Below are 21,844 nucleotides of genomic sequence, written 5' to 3' on the forward strand. Positions count from 1 at the left end.
TTTATTATGAGGTTAAGCATATTGATATAGCATTAAAATGAGTCACATCTAATACGCTGCATAGTAATTGCTATGTTGATGCAACAAGTATTAAGAGGTGCATAGACTTTTAAGTCACAAAGTTATATTATCCAAAATTTGTTATTTGGCAATTACAGTGAAAGAATTTAGAGAAAGGTTCTGTGTCCAGTGTGAAGATTGCAGAAATGTTAAGGCATGGTGCTGCTGTCCAGAACCAGTGAATTCTGTAGAAGACAGATTCTCCATTTTCTACTCTTTAGCCTACTTTTTGTTTGCATACAGTATGGAGAACTTCATCCCTCTGAGACTCGAGACTGTTATAACCTATAAATTTCTGGAAGAATTATGACATTTCCCAAAATTATTTTGTGTTGTCTTTGTTCCTGATGAAAACCTTGGCCTTCGGTTTGTTGCATCTCAGTCTCTCCTTCTCTCTACTTGGACCTTTTCTTGTACTGTTAGTATTTACTGTCTATATTTCCATTAAACACACTATTTTTTGAGAGTAAGGGGGAAAATAGAGACAAATATATCTGATCTGTGTATTTACAATCAACATAATTGTATTTGGATGTGGGTAAGTTTAGAATTCAGTTATGAGGCCAAACTAGAGCTGAATTTTGAGTTTAGTTTACTGTTAATTCTTGTTCTGCTGCTGTTTGCAGTGCTCATATCTCTAGTTTTATGTTGTTAAAGATCTTGTATCTCTTCCAAGGCATTTACACTTCAGTGGCTTTGAAGAGATTGCTTGATGTGAAAGCTATTGCAAATGGTTCTTGCAACTTACTGAATTTGAAGCAAATGGAATAGCTAGGAAGATTAAAGTTTCTTTATGGTGTTAAGTGGTAGCACCTCTTACCTGTGTGTCCTAGAATTAACAAGTTAATGATTGATATTAGTTGTAATTGCAGCATTGTAGCAGGGGCCAATTTTGCTACTSATGTAAGCAGGGAGATTGTTTTGATGTAAATAATTTTGTATTCACCTTGCATTAGTTTGATCTTGTATCTCCATGCTCARATTGGTAGCACTATTTAATTAATTCTTTTTCAAAATTCATTTTAGGACTTTAATTAATTGTGTGTTAGGTGTTTTTTCTTTATTAACTAAATCTACATAATTTAACTTCCATATCAGAAGGAGATGTCCTCACTGAAGAGGTCAAAGTGATTGAGTCACTGCACTTTGATCAAAACAGGCAAGATCTATAGAACTTTGTTGGCCACTGCAAGGATTTCTTTCTATTATTTCTCTTTCCTTTAGAAAATTGGCTTGATAAGAATGGAAATGTGATAGGTTTCAGGGTATTTTTAAATGTGTTAGTATTCCAAGTACCCCTGCACCTTGAGCAAATGGTCCTAAGTTGTACTGAGTACGTGGTACTGATGAACTAATGGTACTATTGAATAAATGGTACAAAACTGTATTTGCCTTTGTTGTTACTGGAATTTTTGTTCTTTGAACAAGGTATACAGATGTTGACATGCACGTGCATGTCGCATACACACAAGACGCAGATTACTAGTGTGCTAAACAATGCTGTAGGAAAGCTGTACTTCATTTAGAAAGGCAGTCAGCAAAAGTTCTAAGACAACTTCCAATACTTATTTAAAACAGCTTCCTATTTCATTTATTTGTCATCATTCAAGAAGTAATGGTCCCAAAGGGACACCTGAGTGTGAACAGTTCCAAGAACACTCGCATATGTCTTTGTGACCAACTACTTTTTTACAACACACGGGTTCAAAACATTGATGTTGTTTTAATATTCTCTTGCTGCAAAACGTTGATATAGATTTCATGAAAAAGTGGAGAAATTGGTGGAAGAAACACATTTATCACTACAAAACTCACTGTTTCATTTTTGCATGCGAATGAGGCTCTTTAAATTACCTCAGCAGGGAAATCATCATAGTTAAATGTTCACTGTGTTTACTTTTCAAAGATCTATCATAAAATACAGATCTTTTCCTTTTTGTTGACATGGTTTAGTACTATAATTGTTGCATGCTGAACATAGACAATTCAAATACTGTCATGCTCCTTTGTCTAGCCTAGTAGATGGCAAGACAAACTCACTGGTATCTTTACAAGTAATTCATGAAGACAATTGGAAAAAAAAAACCTGGTAATCTACTGGAAGTGTAAATACTAATATATTATTTTAAATATATGATCTTATATTAATTATATAAATTGTATATACTAGGTATAATATTTGTATGATATTTATTTCAAATGTTTAGGTTAGCAAGATAATAAAAAGCAAAATCCATGCATTTTGTCCTAATTGCATAATGCTTTACTCATCATATGTATTTATTTTATAAATGGAATTATTTTTCCCATATGAAAATATTCCCATTCAATTAAACATATCTGCATTGTATTATACCTAAGGAAGGGGCAAGAATACAAGTGAGTGTCAAAAGATGCAGAGTCTGTTGTCTCTTTGTATAAATTTTAGCCCAGCTCCAGTTATGCTTTTTGTTACACTCAGAGATGAGTAGAAAAAATAAGAATAGAGCTAGTTCTGGCTTTTTTTTTCTCGCCTAAATTTGTTTTTGTGAAACTTCCATTGGGATGGAAGTAGAATCCAATGGGAACTTTTTGCTCAAATCTGTGCACTTTAATATAATTTTAGTATATGTTTTATACATCCTGGGCAGACTTTTGTATCAAACTGATAAAGGCACTTGAATAGCTAGTTGTCTGTTGGCCAGATTTTTGTGTTTCCTTGCTGTGTTTAAATCTGGGACTTGAATCCGTGTCTCCCACCTACCAGGTGTGGGGAGCTGAAGTGCTCAGCTAGCGACATAAGTGATGGTAGCTTTCGCCTACTTCTCTGTGAGTGTTGCAACTTTTTAAGGAGTGTTAATTAGTCCAGTAGATAGATTGTAGAGTCCAGTTGTGAGCTATGCACCTGAGGTGTCAGAAGCCCAGCTCTGAATTTCTTGCTAGATACTACTGTTACTTGTTATATTGCCAGCAATGATTTCCATTCCCTGAAGCAGTAGCTTCCAGCTCTGTGTCCAGCTATGTGCAATTTGAAATATCTTCCTAGTACTGCTAATAAATGTATTACAGTTGGAGAGCTCCTGTCTTACACACAGTGGGATAGTTCAGCCACTGAGAGATTGAGGCCATTGCTCAGAATAGGCAATTACTTAGTGTTAGATAACACATTGAGGATATTGTGAAACAGTAACCCAAGCTTGCGCCTGGTCTTCTGAGTGCTAGAGGAGTGTTTTAAATTTCTTCACAGGACCATTACTGATTGACTTTAGTGAATATCTTTGAAAGCTATGCTCTGGTAGGGTTACTTTATGAGTCAATGGCTCATTGCAAAGCTACAAGTATAATAGAGAACTTGCTCTGGCTACCTGCCTACTTTGATCTTTTAAGAAAGTATGTGTTATCACTGCAATGGATAGTAAGTTGTTTCTAGCTATATCTTCTGTTACATTTTACCATGCTATAGTTTTTACCCCGGTAATAAACTGCCTCCCCRTTTTTGCCTATTTAAGAAATAAAACAGGAAGACAGTAATTACATTTTTTCAGAAATATTCTTTGAATATGCTTCTCAATTTCATGGCTTCCTAGATAAAAACCTCTTCCTGTATATAGACACAGAACTGTATTGCCTCAACAGCTAGCATTATTTGGCTCAATAAATTTTAACACTCAAGTACAGTCCTCCACAGTGCACTGATTTGAAACATTGCTCTGTTGTTGCATTGCCAGATTTGTCTCAAGATGAAAGTTTTGAACTTAATGTTAAAATACATGTATGGGTCTAGTCTTTCCAACGTTTTACACTCTTCAAGAGAGTTAGAAATGTTTGGGTTTTCCAGCTGTCATTCCTCAGAGCTGTAGAGCAGGCAAAAGAATATTTATGGTTTCTTGTAGCATCTTTTCTGGATTTTGTAGCAGGAGAAAATACTATAAYGGCCACTGGAATTTGTGAAAGTCTTTCTATTGATTTCAGCAGACTGAGTCTAAAGGAAGTGTTCCCAGATTGCAGATCCAGAAGAAAAGTCATGAATAGAAAACCTCAGGAATTTCTGCCCTAAGGTCTATCAGCTATTTTTAGAAGCTTGAAGTAGGGGGTTGTTTATTATTATTTTTTAATTCCAGTTAGCAGTGACCTGTGGACAATGTATTTGGCTTGATTTATATAAATCAGAAGCTTGTCAACTTCTTACTTTTAGAAGTCTATATTGCCTTAAAATCCAAAATAATAACCTCATTGTAACAAAAATGAATAGTGTTGGTAAATGTTGTTATAATTTTCTTCTATTACTGAACATAGTTGGAAATGCARTGTTAAAATTTGTGATATTCTTATATACATTGTGCTTTGTTATCAATTTTCYATATTTTTGAAATGTTCTTTCCATTATCAAAAAAGGTTTGATAGCTTTGTTCATGGTGCTTATCCAAAGTCAGCAAACTTRGCCTTTCATTTAAAATTTAATTTTTAATTTGAAGTTTCAATGTATTGTTATCATTGTTTCAGTACAAATATAATTCTGAGGCTCTCTGACTGTCCACCATAATGAAACAGAAAAAAATAAACATTCACATCTTTTAACTCAGTGGTCAATTTTCTATGCCATCAAGGATGAACAGACTTAYGTCATAGGAAATACAAAGGGAAATAGGAGAAATGTTGTAGTTATAATCAGAAAAGTTCTGGGTTATTTTATGACCACAAAAAACATCTGTAGTTATGCATACTGAGATAAGGGTACTTCTCACGTTTCAAGATACAATTCATAGCTTACAGAGGAGAAGAAAGATTTTTTTTTTTTTAATTAGGGATGGTGGTTTTGCTTTGTCCTCAGTCATTAATTCCTCTTGAAGGAAAGTTACTGATCGTAGCGCGCTAGTGACTTTATATAATTCGTCTTCCTGATTCTTTGTAAATGTTTTCTTTAAAAATACAGTATTTTCTAGCTTTCAGAAAAATTAAATAGGGTTTTCTATAAAATGAAAGATTTTCCTTTCAAATCTTGAATTTTGTACAGGTCTAAGAATTTTTTTTTATTTTTCTGTCAGAGATATGATTATCAAAATAGCAATACAATTATTTCAGCTACCACTAAAATATACCATTCTGCAAACAGTATTTGCAATTTTCATTGAGGAAGCATTACCATTTCACCTTTCTGTGTTCTTGATTTTTGGATTTTGTRCTACCAATGGAAAGATTTCAATGTTCAGCATCTGTGTTTAGTGTTCTCAGTGGATATTATCAGTTWTGTCAAATCGTCCTGTGTCACTTTTGAAATAGACTGCTGAGCTTTGGACTTTTTAAAATAAAACTTTCTTTTGTCACCCTAATAAATGTGCCCTTTCTAAATTCTTCCTCTTCTTGCTTTTAGAATAATGAAAAGACTAAAAAGACTATGCTTGTAATTAAAAGTCATTTTTAAATAACCTCAGAAGATTGTTTCTAGAAATCAAAACATCTTTATGGTCCCATTTCTAAGGAAAGAAAGACAAGTGACTGGGATCCTGTACACTTTACTGTAGTCTACATTAATTACCTTCTATTAAAAAATGACAAAGACCTTTTTGAAAGGGAATCTGGCATTCTTTCCACAGAAATGATGGCAGACACCCTACTCTGCTGATTTCTTGACACTTCTAATTACCTGTATTCATTTGAAATTGTTTCCTTTGTAGTGAGTTATTGGCATGATTTTCAGAGAACAAGAGGAAAATGGAAAACATTTTAGCAAGTTAAGAAAAAAAAAATCAACAGTATCATTGTTTGCAGCTTTTGTTGAAACTACCTATGTGAGTCATTTGAGGGACATGAAGGTAAATGAAAGGTTATACTTTGCCCTGCACGTTGTCGCTGGTATTTGTAATGTCAATAACTGTAGAAGGTTGTCAGGAAGCTGGAGAGATAAAGGTCAATAGCAATGACAAATATATCATTGTATGTGTTTGAATATGCAATATCAGCCTAATCTCATGGTGGAGGTTTTCACACCCTGGAAATATCAATCAGGTGCTGTATCAGAAGCATCCATTGTTTTCAATGTACCTAGAATTAAATGGGAGATCAGTAGATTTTAGTTTTAGTGTGTTTAAATTTGTATTCTATATTAGTACAGAGAAGAGTTATTCTCCCAAAAAGTCATCTTCCTTGAAATAACAGACTAGCATGAATAAAAAATGTATTCTAGGTATTCTAGGTTCTGTAATATGTTACAGCACACTGAATGTTAATCTGTATGTAACATCTGATATTGCCACACTTCTCAAAATATTTTTGCAAACCATGGCTTTCTGATAATGGTGTTTGTTTTTTTCATTTAATAATGATGACCACAGCATCTCGCTCAAAGTGCCCTGTACAGGAATAGACTGATTTTTCCTGAACTATATCAGATTTTCAGAGCTCAGTAAAAACAACCACAGCCTGTAGTCTAATGAATGTGTTAAGGAGTAATCCTATAGAAAGAATAATCTTGCAATCCAACGCGTTAAAGYACTGGAATCTAAGTTGTTACAAATGTGGACCCTGACTTAGGGAAACTTCCCTATTTGACCTGTTGGAGAATGCCATCAAGTCACAAATCATCACAATGTTATCTGTTTTTCTGTGATTATGCAAGCAAAGAAAAACAGGAGATGAAGAACAAGGAAAGATATCACATCAGAGAGCCACATGACACCGAAGGTAAAAAGAGCAGTTATTTTGAGAATCTTGAGGTGGGGAAGTAGAGAGGAGGCAACAAAGTTGCCTGTTTATTTTAATAAACCAACTATGAAAATGTTTACTAACACTCAATTAGTGATTTTACTCCTTTATTGAGCTGTAGAGCTAGCACTGTGACCCTTTGTACTGCTAAGAAGGTATCACTTAYGTCAGCTGCCCCTAAAATTCTAAGAACTTCTACACAAAACTTAGAATTTTACAATAGCTTGTTCTTCATTGACTTGCAGTTTTACGCTTTTATCCTATTTACAGGAACAGTGACTAGTATCAATGATGTCAGCTGCTTTTGAATACATTTATACCTTTTAGGATTTGAATTTTAATTTAGTAAAGTGCTTTGATGTTAATTACCTGCTTAATTACAGTTTAAAATACATCATAAGTACATGCTGTTCAGCAAAGCACTTAAGAATATGTCAGTGTCCTACCAAAGTTCATAGGATTTAAGGAAGTGCTTGAAGAAGTTCACTGCTGGCTGAAGTGTTTTGCCTGGGTCCTTTCCTAGAAGTSCTTTTGACCTCCAAGTACGTTTTTCCTGAGAGTAAACATCCTAGCTAGGTTTCCAGGGACATAATAATGACTGAAAAGGTAAGACCCTCTAATACAGGCATGTAAGCCTTTGCTTCCAGCACTGCGTAGTTTCAAACCATCTGCCTCACAGGTAATGTAGAACAATTGTAAAACCATCAAGAGAAAAACATCAAATCTCACATTAAACCTTTCTCTTTTTGAAGTATCACAATTTAAGATAGTATATTTTTTTTTTGTTAGTTGTGATATGCATACTTATCTTGACAGACACTTTGTTATACCAGTTATTGAAATTATACCGGTTACTGAAATGCAACACCAGTGATTAAAAAATATTACAGTACTGTCTGAGATCAGTTCTAAACAGTGCATTGCATATACTGTTGGTTTATGAATTTTATCGTATTAAATATTTTGTCTTCTGTGGTGGCCGATAAAAATGATTATAGATGCAGAATASGTATGTTTATCTATAGAGTTGCTTGACCTTTGAAAYTGTGTTACTAAAGCAGAGTAAGTAATGTGCTTCTGGTATATTCCTGTAGGAGAGAATCTCTCTCTCTCTCTCTCTCTGTCTCYGCTTTTCTCTATCCTTTTCTCTATCCTTTCTTTCCCCCCYTTTTTTTCCTTCTGGGCAGTGTCACAAAGGTTCTCTTTTAAAGCATACGCAATTTGGATATTTGCCTGCCTGCTCCATGCATATTCTTCCACTTACATTGCTTCATTAGACTTCACTGCTSTCTGTTATATGCACACGCAGAGGTTTATTGGTTAGTTTTCCATTTGAAAATAATCTGGAGGCTTATTATGGAACAACACTTGTTAGACTTACTATTTTCACTCAAATGCTTAATTGTATTATTGTTGAAGGCCTGTTATATACTCAAGATCGTGGCATTGCTATGAGATGACTGCGATTATCAGGCTGTGAGGAGACCATCTCATTGCTGTTTTGAACCTGCACCTTAGCACTTCAGAACTGGAATAATCTTTCAGCAGTTGCAACCTCTTTGTGTGTTTTTAGCTAKCATGTGCATGGCTAAGAATTAGATGCTCCCAATACCTAGAACATAGGTAATTCGTAGGCTGAAAAGCATTCTTTGGAAATGGAAAAATTGGTAAATACTTCTGAAATATACATTTATCTCTGCTACTCATCAACCAGACAGATTCCTCTCATTACATTAGCCTTGAGTGTTAGATAAGCCCTGTGGAAGTTATGTAATTACACATGCCTGGACCAAGCTTGCTAGTCTGTAAGCCTTTATTTGGAGTCCGTGACTGATCATCTGAATGAAGAAAAATAATGTATGTTATACTCGATAACTACAGGATTTGATAGCATTTTCCAGATAACATAGTGCTATACTTTGTTTTATTTCACTGGGGTTCAGGATATGAATACTGGAATCTAATCCATAGTTGAGTTTCTGAAGAACGTGCCCTGCTGTGGACTGAGTGCAATCTCTGTGTTGTCAGAAAGGACTCTGCTATACATTGGTTGTGGGTCATAATAAAGCAGRTCTTTCCTACCCATTTTCTAAAGTATGTTAGGCCTTGAATGCTAGACATTTATTTGCGTTGCTTAATAAATATCACAGTATCGTGCATTATCTATTCRTTTTCTTGCCAGGTAAACTACCAGTGTTCACAAAGGTCGATTTTATTATTGTATGTTTGTGCTAATGTGCTATGATGAATACTTTTTGGATTTTAACTTCACAATACTGTATAAGGGCTGAAAATAAATTAGTTCTCACTTGAATTTATTCTTAATAAAAAGAAAATACTGCATATTTTATAGTACATAGGTATAAATATAAAAGACCTAAAAATAGACTCATGCAAGTGTCTCCCTGGTTCCACCCTGCTATTCAGTGCGGCATTTCAAAACCCTCACTTGCGAAATGATTTTGATTTAGAAATGCATATTTCTGATTTCTTTTTTTGACAAAGAAAGGCCTTTTGTTCTGGTTTCTTCAACAGAACCTCATTTTGTGACTTTCTACTGTCCCCTAGTGGCATTTTAATCTTTATAACTATTGTGATATTGCCATTCTACATTGCTTCTGTGCTTTTCTGTTTCCTTGGGACTATCATTAACAAACATTTAAAATACTATTAAACAACCCATCAACTGCTGTGGAAGCAATAACATTGCTCTTTAGCCCGAGCGGTCCTTTCAGATATTTTTAAATGATATAAACRAAACCAGCAACCATATGCTATCTATATAATGCATTACTTCATTACAGTAAACATTTCAGATTTTCAAAATGTTAACACAAACCTGATGAAAGAAAAATGTTATTAGTTGTGACGAGCTTATACATACCCTACAGAAGCTAAAATGTAATTTGTGACAGGTTAGAGAATTATTGTCAGTAGTCTTAAAGTATGCATTCCAGCTATTGCTTTTATTTTTTTCCCTTTAAACTCACACTGCATTTCCATTAGACTGTAAGCAAATTTACTATACCCTGCCGTGTCACTTTTACATCAAATATTAATGTTACACAGATGTAACATATTAGTAGCTATCTCAACTGATAGTTATTGAAAATGAACTTTTAAAGTTTTCTATATTTTTATATATAGATATGCTTATTTGATTGCTTTTAATTTCTTCAAGGCATGGTTGCTTATTCTTTATTATAGGTGCATATGTATATATCTCCTTCCCTCACATTCAGGACTACTCACACAGTCTCTCARTTTCATCTAATTTTTGATCTGAATATGTTCTTTTTTTTTCTTTTTTTCTTGTATGCAACCAAAAGCTGTCCCTGTGAATATGGGTTTCAGTGGTGATTAGTTCTTCCATTTTGATCATAGATTTTATTTTAGGCTAAATGCTAGTATATTTTTATCTGAAATTATACATATATAAACACAGTGCTRTAGTTTATTTCATGTTTTATACTGTTGAGTCATTTGACATAGGTGTTAACAAGTTCTTTTCCTCATTTGGAAGATCTGAATAAAGTAATTGAAGATTTGTTTAGAGTAATCARTGAAATTCTGAATGAAGGTACAAAATGGTATTTATATCATTTATATATATCTTGTATATATACATACATCTATGAATACACATACATATATTCAGATTTAAACAAATAAGAATACCTTTAAGCTGTGTAAGCTTCTGTACAATTAGCAAAATAGAGGTCAGCACAAGAAATACATATTAAGTTCTACCATAATACTCTTAAAATTGATAGCTATAAAAAATGACAGCACTGCAAGTACAAGGTSTAGTGAAATTTGGCCCATTAACTCGGCATTTTACGAATCAAAGAGATATATATTGCATTAATGACTTCTTGGCACTGTCTACTAGAGTATTATGGTTATAATAACTATCACCCTAATACTACTGTTGCACGCTTTTATCTTGAACTGGAGCAAGGGTACAAACCCTGCAACAATCATATTTTCTTAGAATGGTTCATTATATASTGTATGCCTTGGTTTAAAAATAAGAAAGAACATGGCATGACGTTGTATACAATTTATTTTGTTAAAGACAGAAAAAGAATTGCTGCTAGTTTTTGAGCCTTGTCTGTCTTCTGTAGTTATATTGCAGCTCTGTTTGATTAAGATATCCCCAAACAAATCCTTAGAGTACAATTGCTTTTGGCACATGCACGTATAAACCAATGTAACCAATGTTAATAATACTGCTTAATATCATTTTTTAGATGTGGGAAGAAGAGATTTAAAAGCTCTCAAATTATTTAGGCATATAAGAAAGAATATAAATGTTCCCCTTTATTTGTACATGTTCATATAAAGTAGTGCAGCTTTCGGTACTGTTTCTTCGATGAGATCTTTTCAAATAGTAATTTCTTAAATTGAAACGTAGAACTGTAAGCTTTCTTCTTCTTGCAGTAAGCAGGATTATTTTAAGATATAGCTGCTAGTTATTGGAAACAGTGGAAATACTTCAACAGGCTAAAATGGAATGAGAATTTTTCTTCAAAATGTTGCGTAGCTCTGTTTTAGCCAAACATAACTTGTTCAGAGTCTTCGTTTATATGATAAAATTATCAATGTCTTTTTTTATTGGGAGGTTATATGTTTATGGCTGTCTAAAGAATTTCCTGCAAAAGACTTAATATAAGTTTGCCTAATTACAGCTGAGATATTATGGAAGATTAGAAAATAGATGGCTTCTCAGTAAATCACTATAAAAATATAACACTATCACTGGCCTACTTCCCCCAGAATTATTTTTTTCCAAAACATCTAATAAAGCTAAGCAGTCTCACTTTTTACAACGAAGGAGACTATCTAAACAGAATGAACAGATTTATAGGGTTATTTTTAGTATGTGTCACTAGCATTACAGCTTACATTTGCTTTTGAAGCTTATTTGACATTCTGGTACAAAAATATAGTCAGAAATCTCATTAAAATCCTTCATAAAGTACAGTCTCAATAGGGCTGTTACCTCTCCTCCAAAAATTGGGGCTGGGGGTGAACATGCATGAGTGCATCATGTGGTTTGGATTTGACGTTATTTTTTATTTAAAAAAAACAAATTGAAACACCTGCAGATGAACGTGTAGAGAATTTTATGTAAATAATTGCTCAGCTCACAAGTAGCTGAAGTAACTGAGCATGTTGTCAGTCTACGGTATTTCACAGAGCAACAGGTAAATGCTGATGTGTAAAATGTTAATGCTCTTCTTCCGTCACCCTAACAAATAATTGTGTATTGAGRTTAAATGAGGATTAAGCTCTTGAAAGGTAGAATATTGTGCTTTTCTGTGAATAAGGCATGTATAAAGGTTTAAATAAGATGATGTACGCCACCCTGAATATCTTTTCTGAAAATATAATGTTAAAATGCAGACTTACACATGTATATTCTAAATTCAGCTGGGAAAAAGAGCCCCTTTGAGTATATGTGTTTTTTTAACAAGCTTACAGCTTTTGTGTTTATTTTTTGCAAATATTTATATGAACTGCAGAATGTGGAGGAGATAAAACTGAATCCATATTAAACAAATTTATGCACTCTTTGTATTTATGGAAATCCTTTGATGATGTTAAATTATAAAGGAAACCTAAACCAACATTGCTATTTTTTGCCTTCTGGGCCTATTATATTAATCAGGTTAGTATAAAACTGTGTAATAAAGAAATTCCTTACTTGTAGATATCACTCAGCTGTAGAGTTCGAGTAGATCTTAAACTCTGAGATATGACTGTAAACAGGAATTTTACACAGATTGCTCTGATTATATTTTGGAGTAAGAGTTCTTGAAACTGTTACAGTACTGAAGTGTTATGTGAACCGTCAGAAAAATATTTTTCCTTATGGACAAACTTCTTTTCTTATGCACACAATTCTATAGGCTTTAAAAATGAGTTTGCTACAACCATTTTTTAGCATTAAAAGTCAATGTGCAGCACTTAAACATTGAAACAAATCATTTCTATATACGTATATCTAGACAGATTGCTTTCTACAAGGCTGGCATGGAATCGAAAGAATAAAATGACATGGTCAGGCTAATAGGGTAATATTAATCATATCTGTGGGGAAGAGGAAATTGAGATAACTTGGAAGGGTTAAATGTAGCCTGGTTTCTTTCCATTTAGGAGGTTTTTGTTGTAGCTGGCTGAATATTAATTCAGCAAAGTAAAAGTAGCAAATGGTTACTGTAGCCTGCCAGTAAATTGTGTATGAAACAAAGAACTACTAGGTTCATACAAGCTGATAAAGGATTACTATACAGGGAAAGCCATTTAAAATTTGCAGCTCCAACTAGACAATTTTTTATGTTTTATGAAGAAGTACAATTACATTTTGAATGACCTTATGCCACTATGATGATATAAAGAACAGATTTGTCTCTGCTTCGAAGTCTAACTTGTATGTCCTGTATACATTAGTACGTCTCCGTTGGTGTAGCTGTGATTGTTTGTCTTTGTCAATTTTAAGATATGAATTAAACTCAAATGTCTTTCAAATGTGATACTGTACTTACTCTGTTCAAATAATAAAAATAATTTATTGCAGTAATCTGGATTTATGTCTTGGTTAGTTAGAGTGAATATATGGCCTCTATGGGAATCCCTTTGGCCCCTTAAATTCCACAGTGCTTTCAAATGTACTTGTGAGTTAGGGAAAGTTTAGTATATGTTTTGCTTACAATGCTTTAAAATTCACACCAACAAAAAATAAATTTAAAAATAATGTGGCTAAGCTAAACAAGTTATTTTATATATCCATTTCATTGTAAAGTCAGCAAAGTTAAGATCAGCTGATAGCACATTTGAGAGGTAAAAATCAATGTGAGTTATTTTTAACTATATACATATGTCTGTTATAATCAAAACATTAAAGGTGCCCAGAAGCCTTTATCTACATGGCTTCTGTTATTCAGTTTTTAACCACTAATTTCTGGGTTTGGTTTTAAAATCTTTCMCAGTTTTGTAGTAGTCTATAATTTTTCTTTCTTCTCTCAGGTTCATGGTAAATCCACACCTATTCATCTATCTGTATTAATCAGTTAGTTTTTCTTTAATATCTCTACATTCTAACTCATTAATTGAAGAAAATCTTTTATTTTGTTGCAATAGGAAATCCAAATACCATTTAACGCTTTTTAGGGACGTCTACTTGCAGTACTTTGAATAATAATATCTAATGCATGTAAAAATGTTAGATCTTACAAAAACAATCACTCATTTCTTTGTGTATAGAAGATATGGTATACAAGCTTTTCAGCAAAAAGTTTGATGAGAGAGAAGTTGAGAGAGGATTTTCACTCTTGGGGAAAAAAAGTGGACTACTGTGCTTTACAAAACAGTTAAGGCTTCCCTTGTGATTTAGTTGTGTAACATAAGTTGAATTTATGAAATCAAAAATATTAGATGAGTACATGATCATAGTTAACTTTAGGTTCTAAGGTGGTGATGTAGTTGCAAACAGTGCTTTCAAATTGCAGAATGTGTTTTTAACTTTTCTGAGCTGGATACCTTCAGTTATACAAATATATATAAATATGTACTCTGAAAACAGGCTTTTTCATTAGCTGGGATAAATTGTACTTTTTATCCTGTTAGTTCAGGCTAAGAAAAGGACATTACTTCGTTTTACTATTCTTGTATTACCTACTCGTACCTGTAACATCAGTATTATGTGTAGCACATGTGGATAGTTTAAGTACAAGTTGATCCCCTAAATAAGCATGTGCTAGGTGAGAAAGCATTTTTAATAACATCATTGTGCAGTTCTGTGTCTAGGTATGCTTTTAATTAAACTCTAGGCCATAAATAAGCAAATAATAGAAGTTTGCAGAAAAGCAGTTGATCTAAATCATGACAGTAGCTCATTTATCTTTGTCCTAACAAGACAATAGGAAATGACACTAAGCCGTTGTTTTCTATGCATTAAGATTTCCCTCTTAAACAAATGCAATTGAGGCAGTTTGTTTTTCAGCGACAGCCCAGCACGCAATGCCAGTGGCCAGAGTTTTGTCTTGTCTTCATCTAGGGAAGGATTAATCTTTGTGATGGTGCAAACAAAATGTATGTCTGGGGTCAAAGTGCGAGTTGCCTTTTGGGATCTGCATTACATTAATGTCATTTTTGGGTTCCTGACGTTAATCAAAACCAACACCATAAAGCGTCACTTAGCTAATTTGTGTATTATTGTCAGTGTTACCATTAATTATGCGTTTGTGAGGAAAAAGAGGATTAATGAGATGTCACAGGTAATTTACAATGATCAGGCTCCCCAGGACATTGAGAAAACACTAGCTGTATAAGATTACCGTTCAAACATAATAGTACTCAGAGAGGAAAGTCTTTGTTAATTCTCTGAACCAAGTTTTTCTATCACTATGAAATTTATGATGACTGTAGAATATTTATTTTATATTAAAAGATTTTTTTTTTACAGAGCTTTCTGTTGAAAACATTGGTAAAAATGTGGTGTCATATTTTAATTAGGAAAACCTTGGGAAAATCTGCTGTGTTGTATTGAATTGCTGTAAGAAATTCTTTTCACTGAAAAATTCCTACAGGCAACATTAAAGAGCACAAAGTCTCATTAAAAGTGCCACTTTATCGAGTGATAATACCATCATTAACACATCATTGCTATAGTGTGATGATGCTATATATACATATATTTATATATATAGAGAGAGAGAGAACGGAGGCAAAAAATAATGAACAGTGTAATGTTTGTGTATTCACCATATATGTTTCAGCTATATAATACACAGGTGATAAAGTCAAACTTTAAATGGGATGAACTTACCCATTCATTAAATAATGACCCTGTTTATTCCATTGTTGCTGCTGTTTTTTAAACTTTGTTTCGTATCTTTTAATATGGAATTTATAGAAAAGTAGCCTATAGGATAATAACAGTCAAATTTTGTTCCAAATTAACAGTAGTTTCCCAAGACAAGGCAACTAATTTTATAAATTAATTTGAATTCATAAAATATTCAGCCCAAACCATGTTAGGCTATTGCTAGTTGAAAACTGAATTTGTATTGATTTCGTTTAGCTTACTCAGCTAGGGTCCCTTTTCTGATTTTTTTTTAATTAACATTTTCTAATCCGTCCAGTCTTGATGCCCATTTCTAACAACGCTTCCTTTTTATGAGTTTAGAGTCTTGTGGAAACAAGAATATCAGRGTTTATAATTGATTAGAAGAAATAAATTATCTTGTCTATATCTCTCAATCTCCAGTAATTTCCTCAAAAATTACTCTGGAATGTGGAGGACAATTTTAATGGTAATGGTTTTATGGCCCCATATTTTGTAAATTACATCACCAGAAATTGGTGTTAGGTATAAATTGTTCGCATTTAGCAATTTTTCTGTGATTCCCCTGTCTCCTGTGCCCTCATAGGTTGTTTTATGTTAGGTCTTAATATCTGTATCTTTTTTCAATAGTTTCAATAAATTGTCTTGTGTAAAGTGACTTTTATACATCTACTTTTTTGGTATATAAGCTAATATTGTTGAACTTTGACAGCAAAGCAGATTGCCTCATTAGTAAATGTAAAGCACACAAAAGATCAACCATACATATGCTATTATATTTACTTATTATATAGGGTATACTGTACATATTTTCAATTGAAAGTATATTCCATCAAGTGAACTTTATGTTGCCTCAAAGCTGCTGCTTTGAGATCAGTTCTAATTTTTGTCCTTTGGGCCAAGTYAAAATACTCTGTGACAAACTTAACAATCTTCCTAATCTTCTGAAAAGATCAGCTGTGGAAATCAGGGACTATATTAATCTTTTTACCCAGCTGGTCCTCAGCTTCTCTGTTGAAGCAGCCAGGAAGATGGGTTTTTGGATGTTGCACAAGCTATTGCTGTTTATCTTGTGGCGTATCTCACTCACGGTGTCATCGCAATTAGGACCCCACAGTGCTCACGTAAAATACTGCTTCCCCCGTGATGCACTGAGGATTTACCACACTGGAAACGGGAAATTCGGAAGACTTCAGCCTGCTACTCCCAAGGAARAGCCCTGAACAGCAAGGGACAGGGTCTGAGGGTCCCGCATGACATATGAAGAAAATGAAATTATCTCAGAATTTTGCTCAGCCCACATTTATGAGTATGGACTAGTTGCTGAATAAAACTCCCTTCTGAGGATAATGACATGTTTTTATTTAGCTTTCCAATCTGAGACATAAAATAAATAGAATCAGAGCATGTTTACCTACAGCTGCTGTTAACCACTTGACACAGCTTATTAGCTGCACTAAAAAAGTTTGCAATAGAACTCAGAGGATAACTCGTTAAACGCTATTTAAAAATTACTGGCACAATATTGTACAACAGCTAGAATGAAGACACAGAGTGATTAAACAGGAGTTTAATGATAACAGCTAGATTTGAATGGATTTATGAATAAACTGCATAAAAGCTTACAGCTGCAATCATGTGTAACTGTCACTTGTTCATGTGATTACTGGAGGTCAGGACAGTAAGAAATATGTGCAGGCTTGAGAATTTGGTTGTGCTGAAGATTAAATCTGGGCAGGAATACTGTGATGAATGGTAGATTTGTGGAAAATTGATAAAAAGGTGTTTCTGGTAACATTAAAACTACTCCGTCAACTTAGCTTGAATTTGCTGAGTAATTTTTATCTGGAGTGTTTACCCTTTTCCTTTTAGCAGCTGGGGCTGAATGTATGATGCCACAGCATTCACCTAAAACATGGGACGTGGAGGCACCATTGCATACCAGGGGATTTCAGCTCGCCTCCCAGGAAAACACTGCAACTGACTAATTAGAGATATTTTTGTGCAGGTATTCCATGGGAAGTTGAACAACCACAAAATTGTTCTCGGATCTTTCTCATCCCTGCCCAGAATCCTTTTCCAAAAATAGTTACCAATAACTAGAACGCGGAGTATTCACCAATGTCTCCGTGTTCTGCTGTTTGAACAGTTTAACTTTATACAAAACATATACATAATCAGCAAAGCAAATAAAAGATCTGGTGCTTATGTACTGCCTTATCCGGCAAGACTCCTTCATTTGCCTTTATATGAAAGCAGAAGCCTGAACCAAAAAATGAATAACTGGTGCAGCTTTTCTGAAGATAGCAGAAATTTTGCTGAATTTGGAGATCTCAAAAGACATTATTAAGGGACTTCTAGAGTATTCTTTTGCAGATCTTAATAACTGCTTATGGCCAAATTGCTCTAGCAAAAATGCCCTGTCCATTTTTGTCTCAGGTACGTGCTTTAAAAACAAAGGCTGGTGTGTTTGCAAAAACCTGTCACTTGGGTCAGTTTAATGGTTGCTTGGCAGAGCTTACTTCCACCTGTCATCTCATCAGGAGCCTATTTCAGACAATTTCGTTGCTTGGTAGTCCAGATGCATTTCAGATACGGCAAAAAAGAATGAAAGCTGGAGCAAATACAGTTTCCTTAAATTTGCTAGAAAATTTCCTTACATGAAAGTCACCGATTTTCCTCCTTCTGTTTTAAGGGAAGAATCAGTGTAAGAAAAGTGGGTTAAAAAAATAGTAACATGTCAAATAGCTTCAAGGGAAATCCTCATTTTTTCTCAGCACACTAACTAAATACTAATGAGCMTATTAAAAGAAAATGAGAATGGAGAAGATGCTTTATTTTCTCTATTTGACTTTTGTGAAGGTAAAGATATTGCATCTTTTGAATMATATATTCAGGACTATTGGATAGCTTTATAATTGTAGCTTTGTGTATGTACATAATTAGATGTTTGGATATAACTTCTGTTTATGAAGAAAAACACTACTGKTATGCTAGAGCTTCATTTTGGAATCTGAAATAAAATATAAAATTTAAATTTTTATATGAAGGTCACCACATTTTTCTGTACTACTTCCCGTGAAAGCGATGAGTAATATGTTTGYCTACCAGTTTTTGTTTAAGAAAGTAATAAATTATTTTAGAGATAAATTAGTATCTGAAGGCTAATTTTATTTGAAATTATTTTGCATCTGACAAAATAGATTTTGTGAGATTACAAACCATCCATTGAAATATTTAAGTTTTTAAATAATGGAAAAAAAATAGCACTGCTATCATATTCAGATTTGACAGGTGAAAGCAGATTTTCTTAACAAAAATGTAGTYTGATGAGACTTGTCTGTCAACTTGGTGGGGAGCTTGATGAATATAATGTATTGTCATAATGTCCAAAAAACATTGAAAAGATGTATATATTTTGGACACATTTAAATAATTATTTAGGAGTTTTCTCATCTACATTTTATGCATAAAAAAACTTGAATGCTGACATAGCATTAAAAAGCATGAATATGAACTTAAAAGTAGATGAGGCTTGAAGGAAAGGAGGATACAAAAAGAACTGATTCTTTCTTTTCTGWCCCTGGCATTTGCCTAACTTCTGTGACTTCGGTGGACTTCTATTTTATCATGAATTAAGTGATCTGTTCAAAGTTTTCAGAGAAAGTAGAAATTAGTTAAAGTTTAATTACTTGTTTCCTCAATTTTTTGTTAATAAAGAAGTTAACAGTTGATCATAACGATTTAGTAACTGGTAAAATTGCCTTTATGTTGTCCTTGATTGTTTATCAGATGTGTTTAATATTATTTTAATGCCTATATTTCAGAACAGTGATTATTTTAAATGAGTTTTTTTATAAACATTTCCTTTTGAAATAACACTTGACCTGTTCTTTATTGAATTCAGAACATTAATACGAAAAGATAAAAAAGCTGAACTGTAATTAAAAATCATTTACACAAATGTTAAGACGACTCCTACGTAATGCTGTAGAACTTTTCATCTATAATTGTTAACTTAAAGAAATAGTATAGTATTGAAATCCTGCAGCATTTCCAACTTTAAATCTTGTATAGACCTCAAAGATCTGTTTTTTTTTCAAATGGTGTATTTCCTTAAAGTGACAAAACAGATGTAGTTCCAAAATAAAATACAAGACCAAACTCTATGCTTGACTGTGAAGTGATGTGCAATTTCTTTTAACTTGGAAATAGTAAGTAAAAGTTGTTTTAGTATTAGGTTACATTTTCAGATTATTTTGAATCCAAGAAAGATTCATAATACAGGCAGGCAGATACACCAGACTAATCTTCAAATTTAGTAGTCAAACACTACCAGGCAATTATTGCCAATATTAATATATTCCATTAGTATTGTCCATAGGATATTAATCCCCTGGTGGAAATTCTTCCACTTACTAAAACAGAATGCTGGCAGGTAGATCACAGCTTGGAGATATATATATATGTGTGTGTGTGTGTGTATATGTATGTATGTATGTATATGTGTGTGTATATATATATATATATTATACTGAACATTTTGCTTAGTTCAGTATAAATTCTCTAATGTATATATTGTATTTGCTGAATGTTGTTATTCCTTCGTTCTTAATCTTGGACCTTTATTCATATGGATCGTCTCTAAAGCTGGAACATGTTACTGCTTTAGATTCCCTTCCCCCACACACTCCTACATTTTGTTTTGAACTATGGGTTATTTTCTGCTGAGGAAAGCTGCTAATGTCACTATAACATTGGTCAAGTATTTCTTCAGGTTTGTTGTTTAGTCAGTCATAGTCTTGTGATTTGGCTTTTAAGCACCTGGGAAAAAAAWGCCAACTTTTAACCTAATTTCTTAGTGCCATTTACATTATTGGACCTTCAAGCTCTGTTAAGACAGTGTGTACTCTCAGCAGCCGTTTGTCTTGTGTGCATGTACGTTCAAACATACCTTAATACTATGGAATTGTAGTTAGGGCTCTGGCTGAACTTACTGATTTTCACAATTCTGTATTCTTTCTCCTGCATTCATTCACATCCTTGTAATTATCTTAATGTTTTTTCTTGTGTTTTGATTTTATCCTAAGAAATAATGAATTGTAAGCTAAGGTTTATCTCCACTCCAGYAAGAGCATAAGACTTCTGTAACAGTTCTCTACCCATTATGTCTTTGATTCTCTGGAATCTTGAGCTTTAAGACAGAGCAACATCCTTAAACTCAAGTTAAATTTCYCTTTTCGAGATTTTGGCTACCTTCCCAGTGTCTCTAAGACAAGTTTGAGATGGTCTTATAATTCTAGCACTTTTTTTTTCATAGAGTATAGCCAATTCATTTTTTCCCTCTACTTTCCTGCTTAGTGTCCCAAATTGCTTTTTATCAGCAAAGGTCAAATAATGTCTAACAAGTGATGTAGATAGTGAGCTATATACATCTGATGTGTTCTAATCATTTGCCTTTKTCTTTTCCATTATGTAATCTCTCATTATAATGAATATTTTACTTTTACATTAAAATCTTCAGATTTCAATTATCTCCGTATTTCTTCCAGTGAAAAAAGAGCTAAATTCTACAGAAACCTACTTTATTRAAACAGATTCATGTTGTGATTATCCTACAGATATCTTAAATGCTGACTTCTTCCATACAAGGCTAAATCTATAAGCAAAAGCAATCACATTCTATATGTAGTTCTTCAGTGGTTTGTTATTTTAATTACTAGGTATATTATTTTAACTGTAACAAAAAGGTAGCCTAAGTTCATTTTAATCTCAACTTGAGCTTTGGGATTTAAACCATGACAGCAGAAGCTGAATAATTATTCCCTCACTGTCATTAGAAAAGTACCTGAGGTAGACATTTTCTTTTTACTGTACGTTAGCCAAACGAAAGTGGTAGTTAAAAACCCACAATTAATTGTTAGCAGAATCAGGTTTCTTTTGTAGTTCAGGTGCAAAAAAGCAGTATGACTTGATAGATTTGCAAAATCTTACATGATTTCTTCTAAAAATATGTTTATTTTTGAAATCTTAGAATATTTAAAGTTTTCTTACATTTTAGCTGTTTTTCTTATATAATGAATGCATTAGTTCTGATTATTAGTTACTGCCATTTTTTCTTCRGTCATAATTGTGTTTCTTCTGGCAACATTTTACTCTTAGCATCAGAGAACAGCCTACATATTATGTGCATGTGGGTAGGGAAAACAATACTGCATTTACAGATTGTTCTATAAATGCCCATTTAATGTA

The 21,844-nt window shown here is 33.3% G+C and overlaps 1 long non-coding RNA gene across 2 annotated transcripts in view; it reads left to right on the top strand.

Moving 5' to 3' along the window:
• Nucleotides 1–21,844, top strand: part of LOC146597596 (uncharacterized) — a 50,381-nt gene that overhangs the window by 25,099 nt on the left and 3,438 nt on the right. The window contains exon 3 of one of the 2 annotated variants that reach the window (XR_014895434.1): nucleotides 16,700–16,904. The exons of the other annotated variant lie outside the window; for it this stretch is intronic. This is a non-coding gene — a long non-coding RNA (uncharacterized LOC146597596). Of the gene's footprint in view, nucleotides 1–16,699; nucleotides 16,905–21,844 lie in introns of those variants that run through there. 2 annotated transcript variants of the gene reach the window in all.

The sequence above is a fragment of the Rhea americana genome, unplaced genomic scaffold (genome assembly GCF_003343005.1).
Source record: "Rhea americana isolate MKP2758 unplaced genomic scaffold, rheAme1 scaffold_18, whole genome shotgun sequence".
Classification (NCBI taxonomy): Eukaryota; Metazoa; Chordata; class Aves; order Rheiformes; family Rheidae; genus Rhea; species Rhea americana.